Raw genomic sequence first — 13,388 nt, 5'->3', positions numbered from 1 at the left:
TCCTTGGCATGCTACGTCTTGGAGGGAATGCCGGTGCCTATCGTTTTAGGCCTCCCTTGGCTGAAAAAACACAACCCGGTAATAGATTGGCGGGCTACGGAAGTAGTCAACTGGGGGGCAGTCGTGAGAGGGCTGCTGCCTAGGGGCTACTGTCTCTGCCGTCTCTCTGCAACTGGCCCCTTCCTCTCCCGTGGGAGCAGCAGATGTGCTACAGGAGAGTAGGGGCAAGTCTCAACCCTCGCCATTAGCCAACCCTGGGAGGCGCAGACCTCGTGGTGGAAGGGGTTGGAGGGTGGTGAGCCCCTTGGTGAATTGTGGGAGTGTGAGTGTGGTGACACAGGGGGACGCCTCTGTTGTCAGTTCCAGTAAGAGTTCACCGTATTGTGACAAACTAATGTGTGGCAATAAACGTTCAGGTCCGGACCTGTATGTGAACGAGCATGTATGGGTGGCCACCAAATAACATCCAGTGGAAGTAAGTTGCGGAGTCTTACCAGCTCGAGTTACCCCCAAACATGCACATACACAACTCGTTCCCCAGGTCGGCGCTTTGGAGATGTGTGGTGCCTCCAGAACATACATTGCCGATACCAGCGGTGCTCGTTTTGTTAGGAATCTGTGTCCTGCCATACTAATGCAGAGATCCAGATCCTCACATTCATCTCCAGAGGCTAAGTCCTTTCTGCCAGTTTGTGTGCATGCTCCTGGAATGAGCTCCCATTGGAGTTCGGGAGTCAGCTGCTCAGGTCCTGCTCCTGATTCCATTGGTGCAGCTCAGGTCTCTGGAGATTTCCGGAAGGTCCCGGTCACTATAAAAAGTGCACATGGCCGTTATGCCATGCGCTAGTATTTTCTGGTACTTGCTGCTGTATGTTTGTTGATGGATTCTTGGTCTGGTGTATGACTTATTATGAAACCCCTTCCCTCGGTTATTACGAGTGTTTGAGTGATTGGGTCAGCCAGTAGCAGCGCTAGCGCCAGCGCGCTCAAGCTTCAGCCATCTCAGCAGCAAAGCGTCCTCCATCGCGCTTGTGTTATTGCGGTTGCAGACTTCTGTGGCGTTCGCAGTTGCGACGCCGTGCACACGCTCATTCACGGTAAGTCCGTTTGGTTGTAGTGCCACTTTAACTACTCCTGTGCTCGGCTACCGTACGTGTGCCGCTGTGTCCCTGTGCGTTTAACAGGCTCAGCGTTACCTTTTCTTTATTATTTTTCTGTGCAGCTCTGTGTCCCATAGCAGAGACTGCCTCTTTTGCACTTGGGTGATTTAGAACCCTGTGCACACTACCGCTGTAGTGCACTGCCTCCCTTAGCAGCGGTTTTGCCATCTGCCGCACGGTGGACCCCGAGTGGCGAAGGCACTTTAATTATTTATTTTTTTTAGTGCCTTCCGCCACTCATAACACGTTTGTCATGAACCTGAAGTTCAGGTAGTCGCTGGGGTGAACTCTGGATCTGGGCGTCCCCTCTGTAGGTGGTTCCCTGATGAGGAGCGGTCTTGAGGGTCCAGAGGCCCCTCATTGAGAGAGGGTACTGTCACGATCCATGCTGGATTGTGACAGATAAAAGCACATGTAACCTTTTTTTCTTCCTTTAAGCTGTTTGCTTAAAGTTAGTTTTGCCCCCGGTGGCCATTAAGGTCATTACACAGTGGTGTCTTTAGTTCTAGTTTTGCCCCCCCGATGGTGTCTAGTATTATTACACGGGAATCACTGGCAGGTGTGATGTCTATAAAGGAGAGTCAGGTGGTCTCACTCACTGTTGGTGATATTGGTCATTCCCAACCATCCTTGGTGGAGGAAGGAGCTAGAGAAGAGTTCCTTGCAGCTCAGTCAGAGTCCTGGTGGCGAAGGAGCAACAGTGAGGAGTCCCTTGCAGCTCTGACAAAGCTTTGGTGAAGTAGCAGCTATTCAGGAGGAAAGCTGCACTCAGGTGATGGACTCTGTTGCTGGGAGCAATAGCAACAGAGCAAAGCTAAGTGGTTTTTCCCTGTTTGTAACTTTCCTTATGTGTGTTTTAGTGCAGTGGTGGGATTAGTTTGTGCACCGTCCAATTCATTAGAAAGGGATAGGTGCAGGGCGAGCTAGGGTTTTTAGGTATCCTGCTCGACGCCAGGTGCGGAACCTGCCTAGGGACCATCAGGAGTGTAGACACTGACCCAGGGGAGTGCAGGAGGTCTACACGTCCCCGTTCCCTAATGCAGGGCCCTCCATTGTATTGGTTTCCCTGGTGTTTCCCTTATCTCTGTAAATTCGCCCTGCTGGAGGCGGCGTATCCAGATACACTTGTAACTATTGAAATTCGCCTGCTGGAGACGGTGTATCCGGCTGCACGTTTCATTATTTAAATTCGCCCTGCTGGAGGAGGTGTATCCAGGGTCACGGGTGTCATAGAAATTCGCCCTGCTGGAGGCGGAGTATCCAGTCACACGTGACATCACATGCTATATATTCAGACCTAGCTTGGGGGAGCATTTATGCACATTTAATCGAAGTACATTTGATCAAAGTATGAGGCAGTTATAACATGGCAGTTAGACAGGGCAGTAGACAGGGCAGTAGACAGGTAAGACATTTATATACAACTATCCCCTGTACATTTGGATTACAACAAATATATACCATATGCATTTGTGTAATTTATATCCTGGCCGCTGCATTCACACACATCCACCGCCCTGGCATTAACTCTCTACACTCCATCCATATCGGCCCCTCAGTCCTTTCTTCTCCTATATATAGCACTCACACTCTTTTCACATTGTTAAATTGCACAGATCCAGTCAGTCCCACCATTCAACATAAGAGACGCTCCCACAAATCGCTTAACCATCTGCTCACTTTCTATCCTCCATCTCCTAGTCGCAGGAGACATTGCCCCCAACCCTGGTCACCCATGTTATAGAAAGTCAAACTGCTACACTCAGAAACCCCTCTAATCTTATTAATATTCCCTGCATGACTTCTGTCTCTCTTAATTGTGCCCTTTGGAATTCTCGCTCCGAGTGCAATAAACTCTCCTTCATCCATGACTTCTTCCTTTCAAATTCTCTTAACCTTTTGGCTCTTACTGAAACCTGGATCCAGCAGTCAGACACTACCGCTGCTGCTGCTCTTTCATATGGGGGATTACCCTTTTCTAATACCCTAAGATCAGACAAAAGAGCAAGTGGAGGCGTTGGTCTACTCCTATCATCCAAATGTACCTTTCAGGTTATCCCTCAAGTACCCTCACTTGTCTTCCCTTCTTTTGAGGTCCATGCTGTCAGACTGTACACCCCCTTCTCCATGCGAGTGTCGGTGGTGTATCGTCCTCCCGGCCCCTCCCATCATTTTCTGGATCATTTTGCCACTTGGCTTCCACATTTTCTCTCCAGTGACACCCCTACCCTCATCATGGGCGATTTCAACATCCCCATTGCTCTTCCCCTCTCAACATCTGCTACCCACCAGCTTACTTATTCTCCAACGAGTGAAAGCGGAAACTCCCTCGACTTGGTCTTCTCCCGGCTTTGTGCAGTGGATAATTTCGCAAACTCCCCTCTTCCACTCTCTGACCACAACCTTCTTTCATTCTCTATCAAGAACTGCCAGGCCGCTCAGGTCACCCAGAAACTTATGAAGAACTTGCAGCCTTTATTGGCCCCTATCTCCGCCCTCTCATGTCCTGATTCTGCACTGAAGCATTACAATGAAACACTTCAATGTGCCCTGGATGAATTTGCACCTCCTATACATAGAACACGACACAGACAGCGACAACCCTGGCACACCCTGCAAACACGCTCCCTGCAGTGGTGCTCCAGGTGTGCCGAACGTCTGTGGAGAAAATCCAATCTACATGAAGATTTCATCCATTATAAGTTTATGCTTAGAACATACAACACTGCCCTTCGCCTCTCCAAACAAACCTATTTCAACACCCTCATCACCTCACTGTCCAATAACCCTAAACGTCTCTTTGACAGTTTTCATTCCCTGATCAACCCAAGAGCGCATGCCCCAACGAAGGAGCTTCGAGCTGACGATCTGGCCAATTTCTTCAAAGCAAAAATTGACCATATCCGACAGGAAATTATCTCTCAATCACCTCATAACATGCACTGTCCTCCCTCCTCCACTGAATCTAGCTCACTCTTTGATTTTGAACCAGTCATAGAAGAAGTAAGCAGGCTCCTTGCATCTTCTCGCCCAACCACTTGCATCAGTGACCCATTTCAGTCACATCTCCTCCAGTCCCTTTCCCCTGCTGTCACCACTCACCTATCTAAAATATTTAAACTCTCTCTCTCTTCTGGTATCTTTCCCTCCTTATTTAAGCATGCCATCATACATCCACTACTTAAAAAACCATCCCTCGACCAAAACTGTGTCGCTAACTATAGACCTGTCTCTAATCCATGTCAACCGGCTGCAAGTGTGATTTAGTTATTGCCAACACCTGTTAGGTGCCACAGGTAAGTTACAGGTGCTGTTAATTACACAAATTAGAGAAGCATCACATGATTTTTCGAACAGTGCCAATACTTTTGTCCACCCTCTTTTTTATGTTTGGTGTGGAATTATATCTAATTTGGCTTTAGGACAATTCTTTTTGTGTTTTTTCATTCAAGACAAATTAAATGAAGATAATAATACCAAAGAATTTGTGTTTGCAATCATTTTCAGGAAGAAACTGAGTATTATCTGACAGAATTGCAGGGGTGTCAATACTTTTGGCCACAACTGTAGCATTACTTTGCCAGTATGGGCAGCATAGAAGTACCTGTTGGGGAGCAGTGTGGTATTACTTTGCCAGTTTGGGGCATGGGCAGCATAGCAGTGCCTGTTGGGGAGCAGTGTGGCATTACTCTCCCAGTATCGGGCATGGAGATCATAGCAATACCTGTTGGGGAGCAGTGTGGCATTACTTTCCCAGTATGGGGCATGGAGTGCATAGCAGTACCTGTTGGGGAGCAGTGTGGCATTACTTTGCCAGTATGGGGTATGGGCAGCATAGCAGTACCTGTTGGGGAGCAGTGTGGTATTACTTTGCCAATAAGGGGTATGGGCAGCTTAGCAGTGCCTGTTGGGGAGCAGTGTGGCATTACTTTCCCAGTATGGGGTATGGACAGCATAGCAGTACCTGTTCGGGAGCAGTGTGACATTACTTTCCCAGTATGTGGTAAGGGACAGCACAGCAGTACCTGTTGGGGAGCAGTGTGACATTACTTTCCCAGTATGGGGCATGGACAGCATAGTAGTACCTGTTGGGGAGCAGTGTGACATTACTTTCCCAGTATGGGGTATGGGACAGCATAGCAGTACCTGTTGGGGAGCAGTGTGGCATTACTTTCCCAGTCTGGGGTATGGGGCAGCATAGCAGTACCTGTTGGGGAGCAGAGTGACATTACTTTGCCAGTATGGGGTATGGGGCAGCATAGCAGTACCTGTTGGGGAGCAGTGTGACATTACTTTGCCATTATGGGGTATGGGGCAGCATAGCAGTACCTGTGGGGGAGCAGTGTGACATTACTTTGCCAGTATGGGGTATGGACAGCATAGCAGTACCTGTGGGGGAGCAGTGTGACATTACTTTTCCAGTATGGGGTATGGGACAGCATAGCAGTACCTGTTGGGGAGCAGTGTGACATTACTTTGCCATTATGGGGTATGGGGCAGCATAGCAGTACCTGTGGGGGAGCAGTGTGACATTACTTTGCCAGTATGGGGTATGGACAGCATAGCAGTACCTGTGGGGGAGCAGTGTGACATTACTTTCCCAGTATGGGGTATGGGACAGCATAGCAGTACCTGTTGGGGAGCAGTGTGGCATTACTTTCCCAGTATGGGGTATGGACAGCATAGCAGTACCTGTGGGGGAGCAGTGTGACATTACTTTCCCAGTATGGGGTATGGGACAGCATAGCAGTACCTGTTGGGGAGCAGTGTGACATTACTTTCCAATTATGGGGTATGGGACAGCATAGTAGTACCTGTTGGGGAGCAGTGTGGTATTACTTTGCCAGTATGGGGCATGGGCAGCATAGCAGTACCTCTTGGGGAGCAGTGTGACATTACTTTCCCAGTATGGGGTATGGGGCAGCATAGTAGTACCTGTTGGGGAGCAGTGTGACATTACTTTCCCAGTATGGGGTATGGAACAGCATAGCAGTACCTGTTGGGGAGCAGTGTGGTATTAATTTGCCAGTATGGGGTATGGGGCAGGATAGCAGTACCTGTTGGGGAGCAGTGTGGTATTACTTTGCCAGTATGGGGTATGGGCAGCATAGTAGTACCTGTTGGGGAGCAGTGTGGTATTACTTTCCCAGTATGGGGTATGGTACAGCATAGCAGTACCTGTTGGTGAGCAGTGTGGTATTACTTTGCCAGTATGGGGTATGGGGCAGCATAACAGTACCCTTTGGGGAGCAGAGTGGTATTACTTTCCCAGTATGGGGTATGGTACAGCATAGCAGTACCTGTTGGGGAGCAGTGTGGTATTACTTTCCCAGTATGGGGTATGGTACAGCATAGCAGTACCTGTTGGGGAGCAGTGTGACATTACTTTCCCAGTATGGGGTATGGGACAGCATAGCAGTACCTGTTGGGGAGCAGTGTGACATTACTTTCCCAGTATGGGGTATGGGACAGCATAGCAGTACCTGTTGGGGAGCAGTGTGGCATTACTTTCCCAGTCTGGGGTATGGACAGCATAGCAGTACCTGTGGGGGAACAGTGTGACATTACTTTCCCAGTATGGGGTATGGGGCAGCATAGCAGTACCTGTTGGGGAGCAGTGTGACATTACTTTGCCATTATGGGGTATGGGGCAGCATAGCAGTACCTGTGGGGGAGCAGTGTGACATTACTTTGCCAGTATGGGGTATGGACAGCATAGCAGTACCTGTGGGGGAGCAGTGTGACATTACTTTTCCAGTATGGGGTATGGGACAGCATAGCAGTACCTGTTGGGGAGCAGTGTGACATTACTTTGCCATTATGGGGTATGGGGCAGCATAGCAGTACCTGTGGGGGAGCAGTGTGACATTACTTTGCCAGTATGGGGTATGGACAGCATAGCAGTACCTGTGGGGGAGCAGTGTGACATTACTTTCCCAGTATGGGGTATGGGACAGCATAGCAGTACCTGTTGGGGAGCAGTGTGGCATTACTTTCCCAGTATGGGGTATGGACAGCATAGCAGTACCTGTGGGGGAGCAGTGTGACATTACTTTCCCAGTATGGGGTATGGGACAGCATAGCAGTACCTGTTGGGGAGCAGTGTGACATTACTTTCCAATTATGGGGTATGGGACAGCATAGTAGTACCTGTTGGGGAGCAGTGTGGTATTACTTTGCCAGTATGGGGCATGGGCAGCATAGCAGTACCTCTTGGGGAGCAGTGTGACATTACTTTCCCAGTATGGGGTATGGGGCAGCATAGTAGTACCTGTTGGGGAGCAGTGTGACATTACTTTCCCAGTATGGGGTATGGAACAGCATAGCAGTACCTGTTGGGGAGCAGTGTGGTATTAATTTGCCAGTATGGGGTATGGGGCAGGATAGCAGTACCTGTTGGGGAGCAGTGTGGTATTACTTTGCCAGTATGGGGTATGGGCAGCATAGTAGTACCTGTTGGGGAGCAGTGTGGTATTACTTTCCCAGTATGGGGTATGGTACAGCATAGCAGTACCTGTTGGTGAGCAGTGTGGTATTACTTTGCCAGTATGGGGTATGGGGCAGCATAACAGTACCCTTTGGGGAGCAGAGTGGTATTACTTTCCCAGTATGGGGTATGGTACAGCATAGCAGTACCTGTTGGGGAGCAGTGTGGTATTACTTTCCCAGTATGGGGTATGGTACAGCATAGCAGTACCTGTTGGGGAGCAGTGTGACATTACTTTCCCAGTATGGGGTATGGGACAGCATAGCAGTACCTGTTGGGGAGCAGTGTGGCATTACTTTCCCAGTCTGGGGTATGGGGCAGCATAGCAGTACCTGTTGGGGAGCAGTGTGACATTACTTTGCCAGTATGGGGTATGGACAGCATAGCAGTACCTGTGGGGGAACAGTGTGACATTACTTTCCCAGTATGGGGTATGGGGCAGCATAGCAGTACCTGTTGGGGAGCAGTGTGACATTACTTTGCCATTATGGGGTATGGGGCAGCATAGCAGTACCTGTGGGGGAGCAGTGTGACATTACTTTGCCAGTATGGGGTATGGACAGCATAGCAGTACCTGTGGGGGAGCAGTGTGACATTACTTTCCCAGTATGGGGTATGGGACAGCATAGCAGTACCTGTTGGGGAGCAGTGTGGCATTACTTTCCCAGTATGGGGTATGGGGCAGCATAGCAGTACCTGTTGGGGAGCAGTGTGACATTACTTTGCCATTATGGGGTATGGGGCAGCTTAGCAGTACCTGTTGGGGAGCAGTGTGACATTACTTTGCCAGTATGGGGCAGCATAGCAGTACCTGTTGGGGAGCAGTGTGGTATTACTTTGCCACTATGAGGTATGGCACAGCATAGCAGTACCTGTTGGGGAGCAGTGTGACATTACTTTGCCAGTATGGGGTATGGGGCAGCATAGCAGTACCTGTTGGGGAGCAGTGTGGTATTACTTTGCCAGTATGAGGTATGGCACAGCATAGCAGTACCTGTTGGGGAGCAGTGTGGCATTACTTTCCCAGTATGTGGTATGAGGCAGCATAGCAGTACCTGTTGGGGAGCAGTGTGACATTACTTTCCCAGTATGGGGTATGGACAGCATAGCAGTACCTGTTGGGGAGCAGTGTGGTATTACTTTGCCAGTATGAGGTATGGCACAGCATAGCAGTACCTGTTGGGGAGCAGTGTGACATTACTTTGCCAGTATGGGGCATGGGCAGCATAGCAGTACCTGTTGGAGAGCAGTGTGACATTACTTTGCCAGTATGGGGTATGGGACAGCATAGCAGTACCTGTTGGGGAGCAGTGTGACATTACTTTGCCAGTATGGGGTATGGGACAGCATAGCAGTATCTGTTGGGGAGCAGTGTGGCATTACCTTGCCAGTATGGCGCATGGGCAGCATAGCAGTACCTGTTGGGGAGCAGTGTGACATTACTTTGCCAGTATGGGGCAGCATAGCAGTACCTGTTGGGGAGCAGTGTGACATTACTTTGCCAGTATGGGGTATGGGGCAGCATAGCAGTACCTGTTGGGGAGCAGTGTGACATTATTTTGCCAGTATGGGGTATGGGGTAGCATAGCAGTACCTGTTGGGGAGCAGTGTGGTATTACTTTGCCAGTATGGGGTATGGGGCAGCATAGCAGTACCTGTTGGGGAGCAGTGTGGTATTACTTTGCCAGTATGGGGCAGCATAGCAGTACCTGTTGGGGAGCAGTGTGACATTACTTTGCCAGTATGGGGTATGGGGCAGCATAGCAGTACCTGTTGGGGAGCAGTGTGACATTACTTTGCCGGTATGGGGTAGCATAGCAGTACCTGTTGGGGAGCAGTGTGGTATTACTTTGCCAGTATGGGGCAGCATAGCAGTACCTGTTGGGGAGCAGTGTGGCATTACTTTGCCAGTATGGGGTATGGGACAGCATAGCAGTACCTGTTGGGGAGCAGTGTGGTATTACTTTGCCAGTATGGGGTATGGACAGCATAGCAGTACCTGTTGGGGAGCAGTGTGACATTACTTTGCCAGTATGGGGTATGGGACAGCATAGCAGTACCTGTTGGGGAGCAGTGTGACATTACTTTGCCAGTATGGGGTATGGGACAGCATAGCAGTACCTGTTGGGGAGCAGTGTGGTATTACTTTGCCAGTATGGGGTATGGGACAGCATAGCAGTACCTGTTGGGGAGCAGTGTGACATTACTTTGCCAGTATGGGGTATGGGACAGCATAGCAGGGCCTGTTGGGGAGCAGTGTGGTATTACTTTGCCAGTATGGGGTATGGGACAGCATAGCAGTACCTGTTGGGGAGCAGTGTGACATTACTTTGCCAGTATGGGGTATGGGGCAGCATAGCAGTACCTGTTGGGGAGCAGTGTGACATTACTTTCCCAGTATGGGGTATGGACAGCATAGCAGTACCTGTTGGGGAGCAGTATGACATTACTTTCCCAGTATGGGGTATGGACAGCATAGCAGTACCTGTTGGGGAGCAGTGTGACATTACTTTGCCAGTATGGGGTATGGGACAGCATAGCAGTATCTGTTGGGGAGCAGTGTGACATTACTTCGCCAGTATGGGGTATGGGGCAGCATAGCAGTACCTGTTGGGGAGCAGTGTGACATTACTTTGCCAGTATGGGGTATGGACAACATAGCAGTACCTGTTGGGGAGCAGTGTGACATTACTTTGCCAGTATGGGGTATGGACAGCATAGCAGTACCTGTGGGGAGCAGTGTGACATTACTTTCCCAGTATGGGGTATGGACAGCATAGCAGTACCTGTGGGGAGCAGTGTGACATTACTTTGCCAGTATGGGGTATGGGACAGCATAGCAGTATCTGTGGGGGAGCAGTGTGGTATTACTTTCCCAGTATGGGGTATGGACAGCATAGCAGTACCTGTTGGGGAGCAGTGTGGTATTACTTTGCCAGTATGGGGTATGGACAGCATAGCAGTATCTGTGGGGGAGCAGTGTGACATTACTTTGCCAGTATGGGGTATGGACAGCATAGCAGTACCTGTTGGGGAGCAGTGTGACATTACTTTGCCAGTATGGGGTATGGGACAGCATAGCAGTACCTGTTGGGGAGCAGTGTGACATTACTTTGCCAGTATGGGGTATGGGACAGCATAGCAGTACCTGTTGGGGAGCAGTGTGGTATTACTTTGCCAGTATGGGGTATGGGACAGCATAGCAGTACCTGTTGGGGAGCAGTGTGACATTACTTTGCCAGTATGGGGTATGGGACAGCATAGCAGGGCCTGTTGGGGAGCAGTGTGGTATTACTTTGCCAGTATGGGGTATGGGACAGCATAGCAGTACCTGTTGGGGAGCAGTGTGACATTACTTTGCCAGTATGGGGTATGGGGCAGCATAGCAGTACCTGTTGGGGAGCAGTGTGACATTACTTTCCCAGTATGGGGTATGGACAGCATAGCAGTACCTGTTGGGGAGCAGTGTGACATTACTTTCCCAGTATGGGGTATGGACAGCATAGCAGTACCTGTTGGGGAGCAGTGTGACATTACTTTGCCAGTATGGGGTATGGGACAGCATAGCAGTATCTGTTGGGGAGCAGTGTGACATTACTTCGCCAGTATGGGGTATGGGGCAGCATAGCAGTACCTGTTGGGGAGCAGTGTGACATTACTTTGCCAGTATGGGGTATGGACAACATAGCAGTACCTGTTGGGGAGCAGTGTGACATTACTTTGCCAGTATGGGGTATGGACAGCATAGCAGTACCTGTGGGGAGCAGTGTGACATTACTTTCCCAGTATGGGGTATGGACAGCATAGCAGTACCTGTGGGGAGCAGTGTGACATTACTTTGCCAGTATGGGGTATGGGACAGCATAGCAGTACCTGTTGGGGAGCAGTGTGACATTACTTTGCCAGTATGGGGTATGGACAGCATAGCAGTACCTGTTGGGGAGCAGTGTGACATTACTTTCCCAGTATGGGGTATGGGACAGCATAGCAGGGCCTGTTGGGGAGCAGTGTGGTATTACTTTGCCAGTATGGGGTATGGGACAGCATAGCAGTACCTGTTGGGGAGCAGTGTGGCATTACTTTGCCAGTATGGGGTATGGGGCAGCATAGCAGTACCTGTTGGGGAGCAGTGTGACATTACTTTCCCAGTATGGGGTATGGACAGCATAGCAGTACCTGTGGGGGAGCAGTGTGACATTACTTTCCCAGTATGGGGCTTAGTGTCTGATTTCAGCATCATGTACTGAGCACTACTAATACAATGGAGCAGACATGACAGGAGGGTGTTAGGATGGGTGCACGTTAGTCGGTTGCGATGCCATATGAGCATACAGGGGCGGATTATATGAGGCATGGAGGTGATTACAGGGACATAGCATTACAAAACATACACATGCGAAATGAATAAAGCAGGACCGACCCGCTCTCTGCCTCCTGTCCCTGCGCAGCCATTCTAGCTCCCGGAAGTACTTCCTTTCACTCCTCTCAGGCACTTCCTGTTTGCGTTCCAAACCTCAGTGTTACATATGTGCTGCGTTCCAACAGTAATGAGCTACTGGTAATAGATCCGCGATAACAGGAACTAAGCAAAGGAGGAGCAGTCACTATGGGAACCGGACACACAGTTTCGGGTGGGATGTTAGCACCAGCTCTCCCCTTTGCTAGGTCATGTGACGAGTTGGCACAGGTGATGTTCTTCCTAAGCCCCGCTCCCCGTGACGTCATACCCAGGAGACCTAGGGACGAGGAGGTCAGGATCGGGAGCCGTTCTGGTGGGCACACGCAAGCAATGCCCGCAGGTGTTGGGGCTGACATGACTGGAGGTGCATGGCCCCTATTATTCCCACACATGGCCTGATACAAGGCAATGTGGCCTTTATCACAACCTCGGATTTCTTTGTAATAAAACTAACCTCTCGCGTAGCACAAATGTATGTCTCTCAGACACCAGCCACAGTCTAATTTTGTTCAAGTATAAAAACAATGTCAATTTGTCGCTGTATTAACCCCTTAACGACCAGGGGTATTTTTGGTTTTGCATTTTCGTTTTTCGCTCCCCTTCTTCCCAGTGCCGTAACTTTTTTCCTTTTTCCGTCAGTATGGCCATGTGAGGGCTTATTTTTTGAGAGATGAGTTGTACTTTTGAACGACACCATTGATTTTACCATATAGTGTACTACAAAATGGGAAAAAATTCCAAGTGCAGTGAAATTGCAAATAAAGTGCAACCCCACAATTGTTTTTTGCTTGGCTTTTTTTGCTAGGTTCACTAAATGCTAAAACTGACCTGCTATTATGATTCTACAGGTCATTACGAGTTCATAGACACCAAACATGTCTAGGTTCTTTTTTCATGTAAGTGGTGAAAAAAAATGGCATAATTTGTTAAAAAAAAAAATTACGCAATTTTCCGAGACCCGTAGCGTCTCCATTTTTCATGATCTGGGGTCAGGTGAGGGCTTATTATTTTGTGGGCCAACTGACGTTTTTATTGACACCACTTTTGTTCAGATACGATCTTTTGATCGCACGTTATTGCATTTTAATGCAATGCCACAGCGACCAAAAAAACTTAATTCTGGCGTTTTGATTTTTTTTCTCGCTACACCGTTTAGCGATCAGGTTAATCTTTTTATTTTTTTTATTGCGAGATCTGGCAATTCTGAACCCGGCGATACAAAATATGTGTATGTTTGATTTTTTTTTTTTTTAATTGTTTTATTTTGAACTAGCTGAAGAGC

The 13,388-nt window shown here is 49.2% G+C and overlaps 1 protein-coding gene across 1 annotated transcript in view; it reads right to left on the bottom strand.

Moving 5' to 3' along the window:
* Nucleotides 1–12,200, bottom strand: part of LOC141100103 (uncharacterized) — a 44,950-nt gene extending 32,750 nt beyond the window's left edge. Inside the window, exon 1 of the mRNA XM_073588331.1 lies at nt 12,068–12,200. The gene's annotated coding sequence lies outside the window, so the exon portion shown is untranslated. The remainder of the gene's footprint in view (nt 1–12,067) is intronic.
* Between the last annotated feature and the right edge of the window lie 1,188 nt (nt 12,201–13,388).

The sequence above is a fragment of the Dendrobates tinctorius genome, unplaced genomic scaffold, assembly GCF_039654945.1.
Source record: "Dendrobates tinctorius isolate UK_male_01 unplaced genomic scaffold, ASM3965494v1 ptg000103l, whole genome shotgun sequence".
Taxonomy (NCBI): domain Eukaryota; kingdom Metazoa; phylum Chordata; class Amphibia; order Anura; family Dendrobatidae; genus Dendrobates; species Dendrobates tinctorius.
Note: the sequence above shows the minus strand (reverse complement) of the source record. Positions and strands in the feature narration are given on the sequence as shown.